The 27,418-nt window shown below is 23.7% G+C and overlaps 1 long non-coding RNA gene across 2 annotated transcripts in view; it reads right to left on the bottom strand.

Moving 5' to 3' along the window:
- The window catches only part of LOC129611123 (uncharacterized), a 45,003-nt gene continuing 17,585 nt past the window's right edge, over positions 1-27,418 (bottom strand). For both annotated transcript variants that reach the window (XR_008697124.1, XR_008697125.1), the window contains exon 3: positions 1-118. This is a non-coding gene — a long non-coding RNA (uncharacterized LOC129611123). The remainder of the gene's footprint in view (positions 119-27,418) is intronic.

Here is a 27,418-nt window from a genome sequence, read left to right as displayed (position 1 = left end):
ATTTCAACCATACATACCTAGTATAAAAATATTTTTTATATTACAATATTAAAATAACACTCTTATACTTACTGTCCAATTTAGTTATAGAGAAATTAAAAAAGAAGTTTCCACATACCTGTAAAATAAAACAGAAAAAAAATATAAATTAATTAAAAATTTTTAATTTTTTTATTTTCATAAAACTTAAATTAATCCTAAATAATTGAAATTTCAAAATGAATTTAAAATTATACATGAAAATTTTCTTCCATTACAATGTTAGTGTAATTACATAGAAACTTTGATCTTCAATTCAAAATAATTGAAACAGAAAAGAGGAAAGAATGAAAGAGACAGAATGAAAAGGAAATCAAATCGTTTAAGAGCGCCAACGTGGTTTTGAAAGAGGAAAATGAAAATCTTTAAAATTGCAAAAAGATTTTCACATTTCACAAAGTTAATTTCAATGTTTTCAATTTTTCAACAATAATTTTTTTTAATTGCAAATTTATTATTTTTTTTTTTTTGTATTGCAATTAAATAAATGGCAATTTGGCTTTTAATTACTATTCAATTAAATAAAAATATAAATTTTTTTAACTCTTTAAAGCCATTTGGGATTCATACGGTAATCTTTTATAATCCGAAAAGATTAAAGTCTTATAAATGAAAATAAATTTTAATTTTATTAAAATTGATTATATCTAAGTTGGTGGTCAAATTTTAAATTGGATACTTTAATTACTGAGGATAAAGTAAAAGATACTCTCGAAAATAAAAGATATAATAGTGTGAAATTTGTAAATTTTGCTTGAAACATTGCATGTACACATTGACATGCAAAAAAACTGTTATACTTTATTCACAATCAAAATAAGTACATAGTTTTTGGAGGTACACTTTATAACCTTCCTTCTAAATTTCAAAAACATTAGTGAACTGTTTGGACTTTCAAATATGGAATGAACTTAATTATAAAAATTTACAATAGGGTTTAAACTAAGCATAAGCATGGCTATTAATAAATTATAATAAAATTAAATTTACTATCATTATTAGTCAGTCATTTATAGAGATTTTGTATATATTTTAGACAATTTTTATATGATAAAAGAAAATTTTAATAGATTTAAGTACAAAATTTTTTCTATACATCTTTCTATAATGAAAAGTAATGAAAATCATTTTCACTTTCACTAAATGTCCAATCAAACCAGAAGTTACAAATATTGTTATATACTATTATAACTATTATACTGTTTGTTTTTTTGCTATTATTTTCCTTAAACATTACATGTACATTTATACACCTATTAACGAAAACATGGCCACTTTGGTTATATAGAAAATAACAAAATAAAACAAAAAACCAAAACATTAAATGCCATGAAACTAGTTGTTTCGGTATAACATTAAGGCATTATTATTTCTAATACCCAAATGAAACCTTGAATTCATTTGTAATCTGAACATTTGAGTTGAAAATATTGTTAAACTTACAATTTTCAATCGAACTGTTCAATTTTAAATTTTAGTATACATCAGAATTTTGACATTTTTCTAAATTTTATTTTGATTTTTTTAAAATTAAAACGCCATTTAAGGCATTTTTAGAATTTTAGCCATTTATAAATTTTACTCAAATTCATTAGTAATTTTTTATGAATCGAAAACTCATGGAAACTCATTCTAATTTTTTCTTTTGAATATGAGTATGTTTTAAAAGAAAAACCAGCTCTATAATACCCTTAATTTGATACATTAACTTTGATATCAAACATAACCAATGTGGAAGAAAAATGCGAAATCAATTTTCCAGCCTGTTTCACCATAAATTAAATTTTCTGTTTGTCAGTTTTATTTATGTATTTATTTTGTTTTCCTATATTTATAAGTATGTATATACATATATATATATATATATATATATATATATATATATATATATATAGTTTTTGTTTTATAGATCTTTTAGTCATTAATGAATCTATACTCTTAACTTAGTATATATAACATTATGTAGTATATCTTTGTTTTTCATACGATAAGTGCAAAGTACGAGGTAGTTTTGAAAAATCATCAAATTATTATTAAATTTTTTAAATATCCCTTTACATATTGCAGAAATTGTTTTACGGAAACAACATTTTATTTGTTATACGGAACCCAAATTCGCTTACTATTGGCTCGTTAATATGATGATTTCTTACTTAATACTAATGATTATGTGTTTATTATTAAATCATCCAATACTCAGAGTACATACGAACTTTGTCTACTACGTACTAAATGAAAATATGCTATGACTTATGAGAATACTAAATATAAAAATAACCGATCAAAGGAACAATTCAAGACAGAAAAAATTTAATGAATTTTTTTTTCCTTAAGCTCGTTTTACCAACTGGCATTCTTCAAATTATAAACAACTACACGTTGTATTGATAATTTGTAATACCTAATAGTACTTTGCTAATATTTTCATAAAAAAAATCGAAATGTTTTTAACAGTATTTTGAAATTAAAACAACAGAACTGTATCGAAACACTTTTCGTGCTTGTGTCTACATTTTATGTTCAAAAACTCCATTCTAGAATTCAGATTCGCCATTTCAGAGTATGGAGATTTAAAATTTGAATATAATATGTATACTTTACTATTGTTAATTTAGAGAATGGGGTGAGTTGTGTTCTTACATATTTTTAAGTAGAACGCTATCATTTTGTTCAGTTGGAGTAAAAATTAACCCATAACGTTGTAAATATTAAAATATTAATGTCAATTATGTCATGCTCGCTGGCTTTTGTTAGTTCTCATTTTCATAAATTCGATTTGATTTTATTATTTAAATTTTGAAAATAATTTCTTATTTAATATTCCTCGTTTTTAATTCTTCAATTTCATATTATGATCATTTGGTCATTTGATTTAACTTCACAATATTATAATTTATAAAAACAGTTAATTTTACCTTCCATTTTTCACTATACATATATACATATGTATATACATATATATATATAAGTATATACAAGAAAAAAATGCTAATAAGAGCAAAGATAATAGGTGAAGCCTGAAAAAATTCACTTATCTAATAACTTTGAAAATAAAAACACATGAAGAAATGTCTGTTGCCTAGTAAATATCAAAAAAAAAAATCAAAAACAAATTAAAAAAGATTAAATTGAAAATTACATCAATCACCGTAATTGATGTAAAAACCATATTATTAATTGAAAAAAGAAAGAAGGAATATAAACACTACAATACACAACTAAACTAAAATCATTAAGATTAATAAAGTAAGAAAAACAAAATATAGCTACATACATAATACTCGTATGTATGTATATGTATAGAGACAGATTACAGAATGCAAAAAAATAACAGCTTGGTTTCAAAACAAATCGAATTATTCACTTTTTCCTGATTATTATAATTTTATTTTTTTTTTTATTATTAAATATATCTAACGTTTTTCTAACACTAAAAGAAAATTAATAAAGAAAAAAAAACGCGAATAACCGTTAATACTTACATTCATTCATCACGTACATTAAATACCGCGTAGAATGCAAATCACATCAACAGCAAAAAAAAAAAAAAATCTGATGTGGTCAGCACATAACCGACCGCATTGTGTATTGTCTAGTTGAGTGAAAGTGTTACAGAATATTAAAAAAATGTCTGTTAAGTACTTCTTTCCAAGTTTAAGGACATTTGTAAGCTTATAGTTAACATATCTAGAAAAATGTAAATTTGGCTCTTAGTACAGTTTCGTTTTGTGCTATCCGAATTCCCTGAAATGCCCACCAGTTAGTTTTGGTAATGCCCAGAACTCAAATATCAAATTTCATGAAATCCCATCAATTCGTTCCGTAGATATGGTTAAAAAAGTAAAATCGGCCCGCAAATCAGTTTTCGAGCCCTGATCTTTCCAAAAAATTGATATGTTCATTGTTTTGATACGAGGAATTCATATATTAAATTTCAATGAAATCGGTTGGTTATTTCTCTTTTTATACACAAAAATGAATATTTGGCCCGTAGTAAACGCCTAGTTGCCGATGCCTGATTTCTTCCAAAACATAGGAATTTTCGCGGACGATGGAGCAAAGCTAATATATAAAATTTCAAGTAAATCGGTTGAATACTTTCTTCAAAATGTTCAAAAATGTAAAACAGGCCCGCTAAAAAGTGCAGTTCCCGAGGCCTGATATATCCCAAAAGTTGATCAATCCGTGCAATGGTGGAAATAAACTTACATATAAAATTTCATCAAAATCGGTTCAGCAGAACTTGAGATACACGCGTGCACACACAGACCGACAGACCGACGGACCGACAGGTTGCTAAAAATAGTTTACTTACACTTCCCTACTATGGAGAAGTGCATTCCCACCGAAAACTCGATATGCAAAATTTGTTGCCATCACATAACCTACCTATTGTTTACACAATACGGTCGGTAATAATAAGAGAGAAATGACCGAGCGAAGAACAACGCATGCGTCTATAGTTGTATTGAATTTTGTTCACTTCTCTCTCTCTCTCTCTATACTTTAAACATTTTATTTGATCAGAAATGATGTATTACGTTACGACGATACGATTAGATCAATGATTATTACTGTTATTATTACTTTCTAAGTGTTATTATAAATTATTACTATGTATTATTGAAATAAGATAAAATACTGTCGAGATACTGTTATAGTAGTAATGATAATTATGCTGATGCTACATAATAGAACAAGTGGGCAAGCAACTTTATTATACATTAAATGATATTTTTGAAACCAAATTACATAGTTTTCCGTAAATGCATATATACGATAATTTTACATAATGTACATACATATATATGTATATATGAATGATTAAAATACTATGCATTTTTATGAGAACGTTCATTGACTTACAAGACATATGATTCGAAAACGGTGTAAACTTGTAAAGGATAAAAATGCCTTCAGTTTAAAAACGAAAAATTGCAAACAAGACTATATAGTTTCTACTATAAAACTTTCAAAAGCTTGGCATTACAGTTATATTCATTTTAAAAAATATTGTATAACATATGAGGGCGTAATTTATATTTTGTTTAACTAATTAAGCACATTTGAAATTTTTAAAAATTCTGTCAAATATTTGAAAAGATAGAGGGAAAATTTATAACGCGATTTTACAGTTTTCAATTTACCATTCTATAAATATTGTAGAATATTATTCAGTCGGTTGGTCTGTCTGTCGGTCTGTTGATCTGTGTGTGGACGCGTTTAACTGAAGCTCGGTTGAAGCGATTTTGATGAAATTTTATATATGAGTTTACCTTGAGGATAATATGGTTTCATTAACTTTTCAGGCCTTGGGAGCTGGACATTTTTACGGGCCGATTTAACATTTCTGCGCATATAAAGAAAAATAATCAATCAATTTCCCTGAAATTTAACATCTAAATTCGGGGTGTTGAACCAACGAACTTAAAAATTTTTTCGAAAAGATCAGGGCTCGGAACACGAACTAGGGGCTCATTTCACAAATTTTACCATATCTACGGAAATAATTAATGGAATTTCTTCAAATTTAGTATTTGAGTTCTAATTATTAACAAAACCAACTTTTGAAGGAATTCGGATCTTTCAAAGCGAAACTCTACTAAAAGCCAAAGTTTCGTTTTTCTAGCTATACATGTTAACTAATTAATTCCAAATTGTTTTTTTTAGCATTTATTCCAAAAAATTAAAATCAAAATTTTAAATGAAATTTTGTAACAAAACGGAAAAATAATATAATATAAAGAATTAACAAGAAAAATAAAAATAATAATAATGAAAGTCAAAGTTTATTGAGTGTAAAACCACTTCAATATCTGACATCAATTATATTAAAGGTACTATAAAGAGACAAGCACCCAAGTATATGTATATACGTATACAAATATGTAAATATAAGTATATTATGTATGTATATGTATAGCCATTTGATGTCGCTCAAGACACTTTCGACATATTTTTTTACAACTACGAGTACATACCATTGTTTATTACTGATACTTTTGCTGCTGATGTTGTTTTGTCGCAGTTCTTATATTTTTGATTTCAAATTAATCGCACCCTTTAATTGATGTATTATACATCTACATTTATGTTTATTTATCTTCAAATTATGTTTTATTTCAATTAGGATATTTTTTTCTAAAACAAGTAAAAGACACCTTTACATTTGCAATAGAAATTATTGACACCTTTACATCGGTAATAATTGCAAAGTCAATAGAATGGTAAGTAGTGACATAAAGTTTAACATTGAATTACGATCAGTAGGTTAGAACAATATTTTAGAATAGGTTCAGAGAAAAACCACTTTTGGTCCAAATTTGTTAATTCATTTTTTCATTTTAATGATTAATTTTTCAGAATAATTTTGAAAGCAAAAAAAAAACAATTTCCAAAGTATATTAGTATACTTTTAGGGGTACAAAATTCGAATACATATAATTATACATATTATACAAATATATTGTTTTAATTTTTTATTATTCGTGTTCAATAGTTATCACTCCCTCAGATTTATTTATGAATTGAAATATAAAGCAGCAGCAAGCAGCAGCGGTCTGAGATCATGTTTTTTTTTATGTAAATTTTCATATCTTAAAAAATTTGCTTTTCCTTTTTTCCTCTATTTCATTTTTCTTTTACTTATTTTACTTTATAAGTTAGACATTACCATAATATGCTATTTATTTTATACACATACATAGAAATGCACATACATGCTACAATAAAAAATTTTGTGTTTATGTATAACATAAAATATGCGTTCATGTTCATATTACGTTAGGGATATAAATAAAAAATTTTCCGGACATTGACATTGGAAATTATTACAAATATAAAACCATTTTATATGATATTGTAAATATTGATGGGTAACATATTAAAATAATAGGTAAATACATACACATGAGTTTGTATAACACTTTAAATATTTTATATAAGAAGGAAAACAAAAAGATTATTTCAAGTAGGATTCAAAAAGGTGATGGTGGATTCAAAATGATATTGTTGTTATTGAGGTATGTATGTGCTTGAGGTAAGTAAGTAGTTTGTAACAATCATGATTCATTTGTTTACGTTTAATTTTATTTATATTTGTTGTATATACATATATACATATGAGCATATTATATAAATAATTTTGAGAATAAAAAATGAGGTGGCTGCACTTTGATAATAAAAAATATTAATATTTTTCGTTCAACATTCGTTTCGTGGTGTCATTACTGAAAATACGTACGTATATATGTACATATGTATATATGCATGTTAGTAGAAATACATACTTACATATTTGGAAATATTTGAGTTATTTATTTTACAAGGATAAATAAAAATTCAAGAGTTTAAATTAAAAGTTTCAGAGATAACCTCATCATAACAATTTTCACTAAATGCGTGATGAAATTACAAGTTCGGTGTTCTATTGCAAATTAATTAAATAAGTTTTTAAGTAATTTTAACTACTTATTTAAGTATTTAAAATTACAAAATTTAATCAATGAATGTTTGCATTTGACAAAATTTAATATTAAGTTTTATTGCCATTATTCAAAATGAAATTGTGTTGAAGAAAAAACATTGCTTAATAATATGACATTTGAGCTGTTTAAAGTTATGAAATGCCCAGCATTCAAATACAATAAACAAGGTGCTCGTTGAAATGAAGCAAAAAATTTATTTTATATCGAAATAAATTATGTAGGTGGAAAAACTTATTTAACATAAATTTCAAATTTTATGTTAAATTTTAAATTTATGCTACATGTTTAAAATTTTTATGACTTTAATGAAGAGGCCGATCTAATATTTTGTTGATTTTTTTTTGGAAATCAGTAACATAAAATTAAAATTATCAACGAAATATAATTTTTTATTTTAATGCGGCATAAAATATAATTTTATTATACTATTAAAAAAAAATTTGCATGACTTAGAAATTTGAAGAGTAAAACATGTTTTATAGTCCTTGATTTTGTGGAGTTTTAATTGAACAGAGCAGCATACGATTAAATATAGTCAAACAAAAAATGTTGTTGGAACCTTGACACAGGTAAGTTTGTGGACAAAATTTTTTTTTGAAAATTGTATTAGAATTAATTAATAAAATTAATATTTAGCCAAATTATCCAAACAGTTCAATTTTTTTTTTCAATCATGCAAAATTATTCAAAACCCAAATGATTACATTTTAATTTTGATATACTTGTACTATTATTGTCGTATCAGTCAAAATTTTTAAAATTCTCTCCATTACAATCGATTTAAACATTCACAGTTCAACACAATTAATCGGGCTTTAAAAAATAGCTTATTATTATTTTTACTGTGCTTGATATCAAACTTGTTGTAAATTCAAAAAGAACATATTACAACAAAATTATCAAATATAATTGAAGCAGTAAGTAGACAGATAGGGTTTTACATTTACATATTAACACTGTTTTTCATTAACAAATTGTAAAAATATTAATTTTTTTGTTACTTAACTCCTATGTAGTGCACATAGGATGTCAATCTCATCTTCTATTAAGTTTTTAGCTATAAGAGCAATCACTGTTGAAAATGTATGAATTTTAATGATGTTCAATCCGAGCAGCTCAATTTTTGGTCAAAATGTTAGTTAACCCCCTTTTCAATTAGTAATAGGTATATGTACTTATTTTTCTTCAAATTTTTACTTGCACTTTCAATATTTTTTTTAAATGTTAAAAATTAAAACAACAAATTACACAGAATAAAATACAATAAAATTTTTGAATTTAAGAATGGAACATCACGTTTCTTTCCAAATACATAATAATATCTTAATAACCTACTTGTATAGACAATATGACTTAATTATATAATATAAATTATATGTGCATGTACATCCATATAAAGAGTCATTCAACTAATTCAGACTATTATTATTAATCAAAAAAAAAAAAATAATAATAATAAGAAACAATACACATACTTATTATTTAGGAATATTACTTCATTTTGATAATAAAAATGTAATTATTTTCCTCGTCATCATCATCTGCTTATTTAACTTTAAAAATACGCAGCAAGAGAGAGGAAGAAGAAGAAATAAAATTATTTAAAATTGAAATTATTATACCATATTAAAGAAATTCATGACTTATGCAATATTCTGCGTTTGCTTTGGCATTTTCTTTTTCTCGTTTTATTAATTTTGAATTTGCTTTTAAATTAAAAGAAAGAAAAGTAAAAAATTAAAAAAAATCCGACAATCCATTCCAATATTACACTAATCATTTCAATTAAAAAAAATATAAAAAGAAAAAAAAAAAAAAACAGCTTCTCAATAACAATTAACTGTTAATATAAACTGGTAATAAAACTTCAAAATATACTTATATTTTCATCTCTATACACACATATATAAAATTTGTTAATTTACTGTGACGATAATAAAAACAATAACAAATAACGTTATAAGTGATTCTTCAATTTTAACCCTTTATTTTTGTTTTTTTCTGTATTATATGAACACTATTGCCATTTGTTTTGATTATACAAGATTTAGTATTAAGTTTACATGAAAAATTCATGAAATGCAAATCAAATATTTGGGTGAATGTGAAGTTGTAAGCCAACTGTCCGGAAATTTTTGTGGGTTATATGGGCAAACAAGTACTATGTTAGTAATTAGTATGTGCCGTCCAATTTTTTTACATTTTTCAATACAATAAGAAATTTCAATTTCAACTGATTTGTTTTATTGTGATAAATATGGTACAAGCGATTATGTATATCTACGTTATCTATGACTCAGCTCTTATAATTTTCGTTAAACAAATTTTTCAAATTTTAATAGTCGGAATCGAATATTTTTTTTCTTGTAATTCAAATTGAGTTGAGTTTAATTCAAATTGAAATTTAAAAAATACTTCATGTAAACTTAATATAAAACAAAATCAGACATTTAGAAATTACTAATTTAAAATCATTAATGAAAATTTATAAAATAAAAAAAAAAAACTCTCTGTGAGACCAATAAAATAGAGTTTTTGTAGAGACTTGCGTTACAAACTAATAACAATAATTATTATTTTATATTTAATGCCAAATAAATGTTTTATATTCCGTCATTAACAAAATATCAAACGGAATATAATTATAATCCCTTTCTAATCTGACTCTCTCTCTCTATCACTGTCTCTCGTAATTTTAATAATAATTTAGGGGAATTGAAGAAAAAAATTGTTTTACATAAAAATTATTTTTTTTTTTTTCAATGATTTAAAAAATTTTTTTTTACTATTAACATCTGTATTGCAATCAATCATTATCATCATATTTATTGTCATAATGATCAATGACTTTTGATAATAACGAAAGTTTTCACTTCTTAAATCACTGAACCTTGTCATGATTATTAAAAAGATTATTTCAAATAATTATTATAAAAACAAATTTTGTTGTCGTGATGTACTTTGGATACGCAAGTAAGATAGTAATTATGCAAATTTATGTCATTATTGGTGACATGAATAAATTTTTGTGTAGTTAATCAATATAAAAGAATTTTTATAGGTACTTATTTTAAGCATTTTTTAAACTTTAAATAGCAAGGTTGTGTTCTAAATTTTGCACTTTTTTTGCGAAAGGTTTTTTTATTCAAGCTGTTGATTTGAAAAGTTCAAGTGTTTTTATAGTAAAGATATTTATGCCTCAAAATTTTTTATATATCACACGAATTGCTTAGACAAAGCATCAATTTAAATTAATATTGCGCGAAAGAGATAAAACAATCATTGTTTAGATGTACAAAATGGAACTATCAGATTGCCTATCAAAATTGTCATAATTTGCTGAGAACGGAAAATGAAATAGTGGAGAGTTAGTAAGGGCTAGAGTTTATTAGTATAGTTTGTGTAGTGACATCTAGTCTATCATTAGTTTATTTTGTGTAGAGACACAACAATTTTGCTTTAATTTTAAGGGAAAAGAAAAATAATAAAAAAAAAAGAAAAAGAAAAATTGCAAAAGCAAAAAAGAGTTGAACTACGATACTACTGCGATCTAACCTATTGTTCTAAACTCAATTTAAATTTCTAGGAAATAAAGACCTCAGAGCAGCCTTACCAATACTAAGATCAGAATAACTAGAGTAACAATTGGAAGCGCGCAACATCCTAGTAATCGTTTCATTTGTATCATAATTCGTATTGTGATGACGAACATCGAAAAGTTTCACCGACCTCCGAATTCTCCCTAGAAGACGCGTGCTACAAAAAAAACGGCGTTTCCCGAAACAAGTTAGTAAATAAAAACCACGTCACCGATTTTATGTAAATTACGTATGGTAACATAATTTAAGCATCATGTGGAGTTTTATAAATAATATTTAAAATATTTACAAAAAATAAATTAATTTAAATATTAACTATGATAAGAAATTGTGAACTGATTTAAGAAATAAAAGAAAAATGTAAATGAAAAAAATCAAAATTAAATTATTTAATTTTTAATTTAATTGGTTAATTAATTTTTGCATACTTAGCTTTCTAACTTACAATCAAAAATTCTAAAGTAAACATATAAAATGATCAATAAACAACATATAAAATAATCAATAGTAAATTAATAATGACAGTAATCACATACTATAATTTTTATTATTTCCCTAATACAAATTGACTTTTTCCCACAATGATATTACAAGAATATTGGCAATTCCATACAATATGTCAATGAAATTTCATTACACTTAAATACGTAAATGAAATGTGGTGGAAACACGAAGTACACTCGTTATTGTTACTAAAAACAGTTACTTTTAATATAGAAACGAATGTTTAAATATATTACTGTCACAGCAAATTTTAAATTACTGCTTACTTATATACAAAATGTAGACAAAAATCATTTGTTTTCACTTTTATTTCCCATTTATTTTAATTTTACAATTAAAATAACAAACAAAATGGAAAGTAAAGTATTAAATCTTTTATTTAAGATATGAGTTAAATGACAAAAAATAAACTTAAAAATAGAAAAGGACAATAATAATTATTGTTACCAGGTATTTTTTATAAATGATTTTAACTACTTTTCCACCTTACACACAACAAAAATAAATTATTTTAATGATAGTGAAAGCATTAATAGCTATAAACCGTACAGAGTAAAAAAATAAAATAATTTTAATAAATAATGTAGATTTTTATGTTTATTGTCCTACCATTAATTTTTGTTTTTTTAAACAATAATTGTTATGCTAAATTATAATAATTACCTACAATAAGAATAAATAATAAATTTAAAGAAACAACAAATACTTAATACTTATTTAATGTTAAATAATTGGTACTTAGATTGCAGATGCAAATAATCTCTTGAGTTTATTTGTTGTTTTTATTTAGAGAAATCAATGAATGGCAAGTACCTAAGTATCTACTTATAAATTAAATAGGTACTATTTGTAATAAAATATATTATGCATGCCATAATTTTGTAATTTTTTAAAAAATAATCAAAAATAATTTGAATTTTTTATATTTTTCTCAAAAAATATTTTAAAGTTGTAATAAATTTCAAAAAAAAAAAATTAATAAAAAGTCTGGGAAATTGAATTTTTGAAGAAGACGAAACAACAATCATGAAATAATTAGAAAGGCTAAATTTTTCTGAATATAAATTAAATTTTTATATTTTTCATATACATATGTGCCTAACTATTTATGCATGAATACATGTTCATCTTATACATATATTTCAGATTTAAAAGGAAAAGGAATTTAAAAGGAAAATATGACTGCGTGCACACACCAATTTGAATACAAGTACAGTTAAAGAAATTGAAGAATTTTCGAAATTTTTATATTAGCAATCAATTTTAATTATTTTTAACTTTTACAGAATGTGTACCAAATTTAGAAATAAGGTAATTGAGTATACGACCACTAAAATATTTAAAAGATTAAGGTTTCCGTAAGTGCGTACACAAGTAGAAATTAAAACTACACAGAAAAAAATGAATTAGATTTTTCAACTAATCGTAATTAGCTGGTTTCAAATTAGGTGTTTTATATAAACAATTAGAAGTATTGACAACTTCTTTAGCTGTTTTAAAATTCATTATTAGCTGGCTCAACTATTTGGAATTAGTTGAATGCAATATTTAAAAGATTAGGTGATTTGTCTACTCATTTAGATGTATTATCTAAAATAAATAGTTGAAAAAGTTCAACTAATTTAATTAGATATTTCATCTAAACATTTAGTTATTTTAGAAAAGAAAACAAAAAAATAAGTTTACAGTTTTTATGTAAATTCCTAATCAATGACTACATTTTTAAATATTTTGACTACAACTTTAGTTGATTCAGCTATTTCATTTTATTGCAAAAAATTGACTAAAACATTAGTTGAACCACTGAAAACATTGGTTGAGTTATCAAAAGATCAAATGTTTTACTTAGAAATAAATACCGTTACTTTTTTCTTCAATGACTACTTTTCTAGATATTTTAACTATTACCTTAGTTAATTCAGCCACTTTATTTTACTAAAAAAATAATTAACTAAAACACTAGTTGAAATATCGAAAAAATTAGCTAAATTTAGAAAAAAACACTTGTTTTATCAAGAAAAAATTCAAAATACCGCTACTTTTTTTGTATTCTAATTTTTGAAGTTTTTGAACAGAAATTAGTACATGTTGAATATTGGCGTAGTAAATAAGCATAGTTTTATTATTGTAAAATAAATTTTTCGTGATTGAAATTAACTTAAAAATAATTATTATTATTTAAAAAAAAATTAAAAATAATATTCAAAAAATTTACATATGGGACTAAATAAAAAAAGTGATAATCGTGTTAATAGTAATAAAAACAGCTTCTTACTTTCGAAGATATAGTTCTAGTATGATGTAGAAGTTTTGAAAAGTCAATCATTACATTTGCAGCCTGAAGGTAATTTTAATTTTATATAAATTTTATAATAATTATTATAACTTTAATATTAATTTCAAGTTTTAATTCCCAGTTTAAGAAAAAGGAGACTGAAACTTAAAGCAATGTAATTTGGCTCAAAAATAATATTAATCCTGAATAAATCGTAATTAAAAAGTGGAACTTGACTTTTGATATACGCAGAAAAGGCTTTTTAACACTAGGAAATTGGAAAGAAATTTTTAATAACACAATTTTGGAGCTTCTTTGGTAAGTTTTTATATGATCAATTAATTTTATTTTTTTCCCAACAAAAAATATGCAATTGAATTGTAGATTGAACTGGACTTCGAGAAATCATTTCCAATGAAAAATTCATTACTTTTTTTACTATTAAAACAAGATATTCATGAAGGTAATTTGAAAATAAATTTTCGCTTATTTTTCAAAATTTTTAGAAGAATTATTATTTTTAATTTATAGATTGAAAATAGATAATAATTATATATTTGAAATCACAAACCATAAAGTCTTACATGTGGCGAAAAAAATAATGGAAACCTTCAAATTTAGATGTTTTGCATTACACCTTACGGTATTACAATACTTTGAATTTTTTTTTACTCTATATTATTTTTATTAACGATATTAAAATTTATAAAATATTTTAAGCACACATCGTTCATCAAATTACAACTCAATGTTATAAAGGAGGAATATTAACTTGTCAATAATTTTAAAAATACAAAACCCATCATCATTGTTGTTGAGTATTGCTTAGAAAAACTTTCGTGTTTTTACATTTAACATAATGTGACATTAACTGAAAAAATATTGGATAAAATAAAATTAAACGAAACAAAACTTAATTTTTAATTTATAGTACCTTTTTATTTTCAGGATTAAACCTAAATAAATTTAGAAACGAGCCTAATTTATTTAGATACTTTTTCTAATATAATAGGTAAAAACCCTATTATAATTAACTAAAAAATAGTTATATTTTCTATTTTCTAACTAAATAATTAGGTATATTATCTATTGTTGAGAATATTTTTTAACTATTTATTTAGGTGAAATTCCTATTTCTTTAGTTAAATTTCAAAAAGGTTTTAAAATAAATCAACTAAATGATTAGGTGAACCGACTATTTGCTTAGTTCTAATCACCAATTTTTAGGTATTTTAGCTAGTATTGTAGATAAATCAGCAAATTTATTTGGTTAATTTTCCTAATTATTAAAAAGTAAATTCAGCTAATTTAAATTAGGCAATGTAGCTAAATAGTTTAGGAGGCTGAAAATCAAGCATTTCATTAGGTGATTTATACTATTGTTTTAGCTAAATGTTCTACTCTTTTTTTTCTGTGTACTTTTACTTTCACAAATAAAGTTTGTACAATTTACTGCGATGGCACATTCTATTTCAATATTTCAATAACCTAAATTGTTCATATTAATCTTAATTAATCTCAATTTAAAGTACTAATAATCCTTTTTTTTTTAATTTAAAAAAAAAAAAAATAAATGAAATAAGAATAATTTGGTAGCAACTTCAATAATTTTCCTAAATAATTCAATTGATTCAAATATAACGTGATCTATTAAATTAATATTAATAAAAGTTATGTTAATTATTTGATTATTAATAAAATTAAAAGTATTTTCGCAATTACCACTATTTTGAAATTGACATACTAAACCCCTTTATATTATTGAATATCGTGCATTCTCATATTGTTTAACTATTTGTTCTAGAATACTAATCCTTATAAAATTCTGTGAAAATCAAAAACATTTCAATATTTAATGAATTTTTTATAAAATTTAATAAAACTTCAATTGAATGATTCGAAAATGGCTTTCAAATATTGCTTATAATGAAATCTAACCAAGTAATTAAAATCTATGAAGTTTTATATTTACATTTGAGTACTTATTACGTTCAATTAATTATAAAAAGAAATCAAATCTACTAATTGTATAGCGTTCAAATTAATACCAATGCATAGAGCTACTTACTAATGTATGTATGTATATATAATCTTACTATAACGAAAAAGTATTTCAATCATAAGAAAAGCAAATGCAATTTTAATTATAAAAATTGTTTTTTAAGTAAACGTTAATTTTACCATTAAAAAATTTATTATTAAATTTTAATATTTTTCCAATAGAAATGCAATTGCAAATGCAACCATAGTTGTTTGAAAATTATGATTTCTTATTCAAACATGTAGAATATAGACGGGGTTCTTTTCCCTCCCCATTTCTTGCAAATCTGAAAATACTAGTAACTTTATTCTTTAAAATGCACTATACTTAAGTATAGAAATTATAAGAATAAATAAGAACGGATTCTTTTGGCGCCATCTACATATTATAATCATTGTTTCTTGAATTTCTTCAAATAGCAAAAAAAAAAAACAATAAGTATTATAAGTAATTTTTTTTCCTGCATTTTCAATTTTATCAAGACGTTTCCATTTAATTTGGTTTTTATTCTTTCTTTTTACTATCGCTTATCGTGTATTTGCAGAGAAATTATATAAGTAATTTAATATATAAATAATCTTAACACGAGGCATGCAATAAAAAAAAATATGTATAGAAAATGAATTGCAGAAATTCTATCTTGGGGAAAAAAAGGCAATTATCATAAAAGCATTGGCCGTGTTATATTAAATATTGCAATTCTGATGGAAAAAAATGCTAATCAAAATTGTATGTATTATTGTACACATTTTCTGATATACATAGGTTGCACATTGCTTAGAAACTAAAAATAAAAACTTATAGCTTTATATTATTTACTTTTTAATAAATTTTGCATAACAATTGAGATAAAGATAAAAGAAATGAAATGGAATGAAAAGTACAGTGTTATTTCATGAATAAATAATTTAATTAAGAATATTAATTTCGAATTTCTTGCATATATACATTGACTCGCAACATCATACAAAATATACGGTTACACATAGGAAATCAAACGAAATCAAACACGTTGCAAATTGAACTTTTTAATTTAATAATTTCAAAATTTATATAGATTTTAGACTTAATACCTCTTATTTTCGTTAAATTTGGATTACAATTGTAGATTTTAAAGGAACCAAGTGGGGTAGGTGAACCACTCGAGCCACCGCGGTCATTTCTGACTTATTATAGCTTTGGAATAAAATTTATTAAGAGGATTCTAAATAATTTGGCCGAGTGTAGAAAGTATTCTGTTATAATACCCTTCTAGACTATTACTAAACTAAGAAATTGATTTTAAATAAAATAATTCAATACTTTAATGAAATTTAATATTATATGTGTACCCATAATGAATAAAAAGGTCATAGAAAACAGTATCGATCAGTCAAAGCAACAATTTTATTTAAGTATAGTATTCGTTCAAAACTCAACTAGTAATTAGTTGTCCCAAAATAGTATACTGTAGAAAAATAGTAAACTGATTAAAAATTAAATGAGGCTCATTTGAATTTCGCTAAAGACTAAACTAAAAACCAAAAATATAATATCCAAGATCTCAAGAAATTTAAAACTAAATTTCAATAACTGACAATATTTGTGAAGCATTTCTTTTTTTGCTATCCTAACGGAAGCTATACTTTCTTTCCAACCACACAATCGTTAATTGACTTCAAATGATTGTAATAAATTTGAATAAGTAATAAAAATTTAATGCAATTCATCTCTACGATAATTTGTAAAAAATTTATTTGATTACTTGCAAAAAAAAAAACATAAAATAGAAATTTAAAAAAAAATTTTTAATATTTTATGATTAAAAATTAAGAAAAAATAATTATACGTAAAGAAGAGGAAATTAAAGAATTAAGTTTGTAAATGCAAAATTAGTTCAAAAATTGCTCTTGTTTTCAATGATTGCATAGTATGTATGTATATAAATGTATCAAACTCCAAAGTAATTATAAAAAGAGAGAATTCATAAAATAATTGCATACTTAATCCAATAAACATAGGAAAAAGAGAACCTTATACTAAACTTTAATGTAATTATAAAATATACTTTAAAAATAAATTGAGCATATCTCCCTTATTTTAAAGGGTAAAAGTAAAAACAACCAACTGTTCTTGTTATTGAAAAAATATTTAAACAAAATTTATAAATTATTAAACAGGGCGTAAAAACCACTTTATAATATAAAAGTGATTTTATAAGCTCTCACTATAAATATTTCCTTTTCAAGTCGGCAATTCTTAAAAAAAAAATAAAAAAATGAAAAATGAATTTTCATAAATTTTCTGTTAAAAAAATGTTAAAAAACAAATGAAAAATAATCCTTAATGAGAACTTAATTATTATGATTTTATGAACAGATTCAAAAAGAAAATTTGAAAAAAACAAATGCCAAATGGTAAAAGAAACTTAAAATTTTACTACTGTGTAAAAGAATAAAAAATAAGTGGGGTAAAATATGCCTTGGATGCATTTTTAATTTTAGTGCACACTACCCACCATTTCTCAATTAGCAAACTATTTTTAATCAAATGTTTGTGATTTAGTTTTACTGCCAGAATTCAAATTGAAAGAGTAATGCGAATAGGAGGACGCTTCAATATTCGAAGAATTGGTGGGTGGTGTTTTTTTATCATTTTAATAACATGAACCGGAAAGCGGAAGTGTTTTACTAATATTTTATTGTAGTGTGTTGTTGTACTCTTATTATTAATCAATTATCCTTATGCAGTATTAAGCTTTAATTTTAATATTTCGGCATATTGATAGAATATTAGATTTTCTGTTTTGTCATCATATTGCTAACTGAATTGACTCTATTATTTTCCAATAATTTTTTCACAAACAGTTTAAGTACTTCTTTCTTTTTTTCAATAAGGAAATTCCTAATCATATTCTTTTCGTTATTCCGTTCAAACTTCAATTTCAACCGCAAAATTTAACTCAATTAGCATTTAAGTGATTGTTCAAATAGCTCAGCCACATTGGTGTTAAATGGTGACGATTCATATGTATAAAATAGAACATTTTTTGACTACCTATTCAAATACATAAAGTCAAACTGTGATTTTCTAATTATTAATAAGACCGATAATATTTTTTAATTATTTACATAGTTGTTTAAGATTTTCAAGGATATTTTTCAAGTAACATCAACTATAGTATATAAGTATGTAATTAATACGAAAAACTTTAATTAAATAGTTATAAATATATGGGAACAGAAAAATAGTTAAGAAGATTTATAAAAAGGTAAGTATGTATACTTACACATTTTATGCTTTAATTAGCGTTTATGTTACTGTAATTTAAGGTATATTTGAACACAAAAGAAATTTAAAGAAATGTAATTTTTTTAATATTAAAAAAAGGAAATGTAAAAGAAAGTAAGTAAATGTTAATTTTTACTAAAACTTTTTTCGTTTTAAAAAACAGACGAGTTGGATTTTGTTGAATTATGGTATACTTGTAATTTACATTTCAAATTAAGGTCACATTTAATGCAATTTTCTTATATAAGTTTGCAGAATACACAAAATTTATGTGATGCATAATGGCATAAAAACTAGATTAACTATTTCTAGTATCTACAATTTAAAGTTTAGATCTATTGAGCTTTATTGAGCTAAACTTTAAATTCTAAGTTTAAAGTTTAGCTCTATTGAGCTTTATTGAGCTAAACTTTAAATTCTAGATACTAACTCTATTGATTTTAGTTTAGCTCTATTGAGTTTAATGAATGTTTAAATTATTACAAAAGTACTTCGAACCCCAAAGTTAAAGAAAATCTAGTGTGACTGAAAAATAATTAATTTTGTTTTTTTAGGAAACAGAAATTTATTATAAACTTTGAATTAGAGGAATTGTATACATAATTAATGCAAATTGTTTATTTAATTAATAATTTGTATTTTATCATTTTAATATGCATAAATTTATGATTTTTGCACTTAATATTCTTGTACACATAGGAACAACAGCTAATGTAAATGAATTTTTCAATAACGTAAAATTAGGATTTCATTAACACTACAATATTGAGTATATCAGTACACAGAGTAATTTAATTAATTTAATTATTTGCATAACAAATATTTACTTTTACATTAAATAAAAAAACCATTTTTCAAGGTAAGTTCATTCTTAATTATTACTAATATTACACGTAATACAAAAACAATATTACAAATATTAAAAAAAAATTTTTTATTTTTAAAATCTAACACACCACAACACTTTGTTTTGAATTTTAGTTTTGAAATGAATTTTTAAAGGTCATTAATGATGCTCACCTAAACTATTTTTTTTAATGCAAATGTTATAACCATTATTAAATTAAAAACACTTCATACATAACAATTACAAACTTATACGGTTATTGTAAACTACTAAAAATTAAGTAATGTTAGAAAACATTGAAAATCATTTTATTCGCCATAACGTTTGTGTTTTTTTTTATTAAATAAGCGTTGAAATTGTTTTACATCGTGTGTTGAAATTGAAATTGTGAAGTATTTTAATTCTGAAAGTTTCAATTGCACAGATTTGAATTGCACACAGCTATATTTGATATTTCTTAAGTTAGCAAATTTGATTTTAAAGGTTTACCATTCTAATTTGCAGAAAATAAGATATCGGAAAACTTTTCTGTCATATTAAATATAAGTTTGCCATAATAAATCTTGCTTTAGGAAAAGCGGTTTATGACAATGTAAAACTTCTCAATTAGCACAATGCGGTTGTTTTTACAGAGGATGAGCGTCAAGTTTTTCAAGTTTTCATAGAGGATGAGCGTCTTCCTACAGATTACTCGCAGCTGTTGGATATTTTTAAGCAATATCATGATAGGTTAAATATATCGTCTCAGTAGGCTGATAGGGATCTTAAGACATTTCAAGACCACATGGGGGGTAGGTGGGTTGACTACCTGCATTGGATGATGGAATCCAATTTTTTTCGTCCCTCGACTTCATCTAACTTTTGTTCGAAATGTTTATAGATATATAAAATTGCTGAAAAAAATTATTTTATATCGGCACCAGATGCTAGATGCATTCTAATTACTTTAAATAATATTTTATTAAATTTTTTCGGATTTGTTTTAAACACGTTACTAGTAAATTAACAACTGTAAGGACACTTATTCTAACATGTACTTTGGTTTCATGAATTCCGTATAGTCCAATAACAGAATTTCTGAGTAAGTTTACACTGTTATATAAAACTTTCAATACACACTGCATTTTTCATACGTCACAAATTATATGAAGTAAGTCCATATGTCAATTCAAAATTTTATACTATTATTTTTAAACCAGTTTGTTTACATTTCGTAAACAAACAAAGTGTTATTGTAATATGTATGTATAGAAGATTTATCTACTACAAAATAAGTATAGGAAATGTAAATAAAAAATAAAGTTTTTAATTTTATTATAAAAATTTATAGAAAAACGAAATATTGACAACAAAACTGTAGGATGACTTTTTTTTTTAAAAACTTGTAAATAAAACGCAAAATTGTATGCATAAAATGTAAGTATGTATTTTATTTTTCTTTGTTTTTTATTTAAATTTATTTTTACATATTTAGATTTTACTATTACTAATATTATTTAAGTTATTTATATAGAATTGAAATTGAAGCATAAATAATGTAATAAAGACTTAAAATGGAGTTTTTTTTTGTGTTGAGAAAAACTTTTCATAAATTACGCATAATAATTTCGAAATTGCAGTGTTTTTCAACATTTACTTATAAATCTAGACAGTGAACGACATCAAAGTCTTAAATTAGTTTGTAAAAAACCCTTTGCATAAGAATCTTTTGCTATAAGTACAGTTACTGTGCTTTTACTTTTAAAGATAAATTTAAAATGCAAACCAAAGATTAGTTTGCGTTAAAAACGAAAAAAAGTTTAAAGTACAAATGCAAGAGTTAAAGCACAATTTTGCATAATTTTAAACCATGATTTCTGTAAAATTAAGCAGAATTTCTTAAATTCGACACCCAGAAGCTTCTCAGGAAAGATTATTCTATATACAAACCGAACTCAGATTTATGACCAACAGCAGAATGAGGGATTAACAAGTTTACACGAAAACATCTTTAAAAATACATACTTAGTTTATAACTAAATGTTCCTTTATATAATTTAGTATAATATATGAAAGAACAGTGAACTGCTTTATGAAAACAAAATGATATCTTCCAAATTTCATATTAGAATATAAGGAAATTAAGACATGACTAAAGTAAAATGACTTAAATTTGGTATCTTAATTAAAAAATTTTATTATTGAAAATCACTGATTAAATAAGGGAGTTTCCAAGAATTTAAATAAGTAAATTTTCTTTTTGAATAAACTAGTTCATTTAATACATACATATTGGATGTAAGTTTGTTATATTTAAAGTTTAAAATTTAAAAATTAAAAATGCGTTGGCGTGCATTTAAGTGGTCAAAAATAAAAAAAAAATTACACATACATTAAATAAATAGAGTGTAAACAATAAGGTGTGAATACCAATAAGTATTTTTTTCGATATAAAACTAAGCATTTCGAATCGAATTTAATTAATTAAGCGGATATAATTTTTGAATAAAATCTACATAACTAAATTAAATGACAAAGTAAATGTTTAATGCTTACATAAAAATTAAATTTAAACAGAGGTTAAGATAATTTGGAGGAAAAAAAAATAAGAAAATAAAATAGTTAGTATTTGAGCTGAGTTTAAAAGTGTTGACGTGCAAACTATAGAAAAACAATTTTAATTAGTATGCTGGTTCCATTCAACCTCTTAATTCTGGAAAACAATTTATTTTTAAACTATTTAATGCTCATTAAAGCTCATAAAATCAGTGACTCACTTTAATTATATTTTTATAAAGCGATACTAAATTTTGAAGATTTAAAAAAGAAAGTGAAGAAGACCAACTCACTTCACTTTAAACAATTCTTTTATAAATCAAATGAATATTGTTATATTAAAATTAAACTCGAATTTAAAATTATTTTACTTGTATTTCATTACAGCTTTACATAAAGAACTTAAGATTACTCAAATTATTGGCTTGTTTTCTAAATTGTTGTTATTTCTTCTCGCTTAATCTGCAAAACCAACTGAGGATTTGACATATGTCAACTTGTTAGAATATTGTAGAAATGCGTCAAATAGAAAAATTGAATTAATTTTTAGAAAAAGAAATATTTAATTTCTCACAATATGTGAGAAATTAAGTAAATTTTAAACAAGCTTTCATTTGGTGTCATTAGAAATGGTTACTTCTATGCATGTCAATCTGCGTAGCTTTTATACTTTAAAATAATACGGAAATATATAACGAAAAAAATGGTGCTACATTTTTACATGCTTTTAGGCGTGTTGGTTATATTCGTGCTCGACTGTACTTAAATATATACTTAAGGAGTATATATTTAAAGAAATTAAGGGATGTTACTACTAGCAAATCAACAAAATTAAAATTGGTCTTATTACACTTGTACGTGACTTTTATATTCTCTTTCAAGTGATCTCCTGTATTCCTATAAGAATTTTTGAGCCTCGGTAGAAAATTTATGTTAATTAAATTTGACAATTCTAATACAAAAATATTGAATACTTAATTATGTAATAACAAATCGATTGTTTTCTTTTATTACAAAATTATGTGTATAACACTTTAATTCCAAATTATATTATATCTAACAACGATAGCAATTGTCTTTAATAGAACAATAATTTATATTTCTTATATTTGTATAATAAAATATGATTCACTCAAATTAAATATTTAAGATTCATAAATAAAAAATTCAAAAAAAGAAAAATTTAATATAATACACCCCTTACTGTGATAATTATTCTAAAAAACAATAAGTAAATTTACATATAGAATTTTTAGAATACTTAAAATTCTTCTCTTTTATATAAACTTAGAATTTATGTTTTATTTTTCGAATACCTAATTAATAACCAATCATATAAAAATTCATAACTAATATAAACTAAAGAATTTCATAAAAACCATATAAAAAGAAAAAAAAAACAATAAACTTTTTAAACCAATAAGAATTAATTTTCTTATTTAAATAACCCATATTTAAATAAATTAATTCTTTTTCTCATTTCAAGCTTTAAAATCTCTACACGCTATAAATCTTGTATTTTGTGAATAAGAAATATTGAGGCGAAGAAGAAGTATACAGTGATATCTGTCAAATTGACCATGCTTCTAAGTAGACCACTCGTTTAAGTTGCCACAAATTTTGATTGCACGAAAATATTTCTATACAAGATTCGTACAAATAACCTGTTTATGGTGGCCAATTTTAGATACATACTTATTTTCATGAATAAATTTAGATAAATTCGGCATGAAAATATTTTTTATTCCAAAAAACTCCTACATTTTAAAAAAATCACACAAAAGTTTTACCTCCTTCCAAGATAACCTATGTTGACCAGTTTTGCTTGGAACTATCGATGGTCAACTTAAACAAGTTTCACTGTACAAGATTCTAATATAAAATATACTATCTAAAACCTAAAACATCAATAATAAAAATATTTCAGAAAATTTAAAGTTCAATAAATTTGTGTGAATTTATGCAAATCTTCTTATTCAAAATTCATTAAAACTTTTAATTCCAATTGTATTTGCGAGAACAAAAAAAAAAACCAAAAATTAACAAAATAAAAGTTTTGCTTTTTTTTTTTTGTACTCTAATAAATTGTAGACGAATTAAATTCCGCGACATTTTTAAGTTCAAAATCATGTCAAATACCTTTCAGACTGAATTGAAAAAATAAATCAATTTTGTTTTGACGAATATTTTACTACACACATTCATACACTTTTTAATCTTATATACAAATATAGATAACAAATGTATATTTCATAAAAAATATGTAGGTTTGGTTCTTTTCAAATTTTTCACATAAAGTAAAGGAGTTACTATTTCTCCAAATATAACTACTTAAATAAGACGTCTGATTTAGCATACTTAAGTATAGTTATAGTTCATAAGATTTTATTGCTAAAAATGGTCTAAGATGAGTTATTTGAATTTCATATTTTACAAGTATTGGTACAATAGGATTGCCTTATTCGTATTTAGGTCAATTAAAAGAATTAATATTTTTATTTTTTAAGAATTTATGATTTTTGTAAACTATTTTAAGAAGAAATTGGCAGGATTTTTATATTATTTAATTAAAAACGATTATGTTATATAAAATCTATTAAAAAATTTAATTTATTAAAATATTTTAAGATTATATTTTAAAAATTTATTGTACCACAATATTAATTTTGTGTTGAATGAATAGAAATTCCCTTAAATGAAATAGAATTTCAATAAATTATGTCTAAAATGACATAAACTAATTTCAAATTCAGATTACAATTAAATTGGTTATATTTTATTTATAAGTACGAAAATTTATTTACAAAATCGAATATTTCTGCCAAATTTAAGAAATCTTTATGTGGCTCTATAACATTTAATATAAAATTGCCATTTTCTATTTAGTAAGTACTTAATGATAAATCAAATAAAATTTATCTTATTAAAAAAAAATATGTTTGGTAAGAAAATTATTAATTTTTAATAAATTGTAAATTATTTAATTTTAAATTGATTTTAATGGTGAATATATAGATTAAAATTAAGTAGAAGCGAAAGAACTAATTTTGTATCTGCTTTCTTAATTCTAATTGAAATAATCGTAATAAATTACCCAAAAATGTAAAAAAAATTCGGGAAAACGCTGACAACGCTGATGTGGGTAAGCTTGGCAATTCGAAAAACTGCTGATTAATCAGTGAGAAATTGGTAATTAATTGATGATAAGTTCTTAATTAAGTAGTTAAAAAAAATTTATTCCTTGTAATGTCAAATAAAAAAAGAGTTTTAATGCAAATTACAATAGGTTATAGGGTTGGCCTGGTTAAATTTTTAATGAATTATTGTAAGAGTTAAGAATATTCAATTCTCTCAAAAAAATATAGAAAATTGAAGAAATCTTGCATAAATATTAAATTTGAAATACTTATATAATCAATTAACTTTGAAACTCTGACATTTATGACTCAATTTCCAAACTAGTTTCGGCATAATTTCAACGACACGGTCATATATTTCCCAAACTTACCCCGCACCCTTTCCTGCATTCGTTTGGACCCCTTTTTACTTTTATGAAAATTTAGTACTAAGGTTTAATTAATTTAATTAATTTTTGATTTAAATATTACCGGAATTAGCCCGATAAACTGACAAAAATTATTAAACTGAATTAAAATTTGACGACTGGTCTTATATAAATTTTCTATAAATCTAAAATTAGTCTTGCACTGTATGTGAAATTTTTTGACTTAAGCTTACAAATTTAATTTCTGTTTTATTTTATAAGAAATTCCAACACATTTTATTTTAAAACATGGAAAAAGTTAAATTCATTGAAATTGTCGTCGAATATGACAATTCAACAAATTATCAAGATAATTTCCAAAAATGGGCATATGAATCAAATTAAAAAAGAAAGGAAAACAAAATTAATTTAGTACTTGTAACATTAAGCCAAACTTGAAATTCTTAATTTATCACAGTTACTTATTAATCATAATTTGAATACTTTAGAGTGTTAAGCTCCAAACAAAAATTTTAATCAACCGAAAATTTGATATCTAAAAAAAATATTTTTTTTTGCTATTTTAAAATTATAATAAAATCATTTTAGTAATGGAACACAGTTGGTTGGTGTTAAATTTATTTATATATACATCTAAAGCTTTCTTTCTCCCACGAATACAAAATGTCATAATTCTTGCCTATTAAAATAACTTTAAATCCAAAAAATAAATATAAACAAAAATAAATTTAAATGAAAAACTTAATTAGAACGCAGAAAAATGCTTACAATTTTGTTTTTTTTTTTTCATATACAATGTCTGGTTTTTATCATTTTTATTAATTTGTATTTTCGTTGCTCTTATTTTTACATACTTATAAGTATTTTATATAAACTTTTCGTATTTTGCTTATTGCCATATTTATTCTTACTACCCACTTGACCACTTCCATATATCTACAAATATAAATATATAATAATCATATTAGTTGGTATAATTTGTGTACATAAAATACGATACATATGAAAAAAAGTAACCAGAGAAGATAAAGTTGACCGTATCAACTCTGTGATACTAAAACGAATGTTTCCAAGAAGCTCCATTACATAATGACAAATAGCTTATTCACAGTGCACAAAATGAAATCTTAAGATTGGTGAACCTATTACTTTAAATGTTCGTGTTAATTGTGTGATTTATATCGTAAATAGATTTTGGAATAATATGACAAAATTACTTACTCTCTACTTTGTCACTACTTTGTTAAACACCCTGTCGATACGCATGCAAATATAAAAATTGTCAGCTTATATAAAACGAATTGCTTAAATGCGAA

The sequence above is a fragment of the Condylostylus longicornis genome, unplaced genomic scaffold, assembly GCF_029603195.1.
Source record: "Condylostylus longicornis isolate FDR11 unplaced genomic scaffold, ASM2960319v2 ptg000048l, whole genome shotgun sequence".
Lineage (NCBI taxonomy): Eukaryota > Metazoa > Arthropoda > Insecta > Diptera > Dolichopodidae > Condylostylus > Condylostylus longicornis.
Note: the sequence above shows the minus strand (reverse complement) of the source record. Positions and strands in the feature narration are given on the sequence as shown.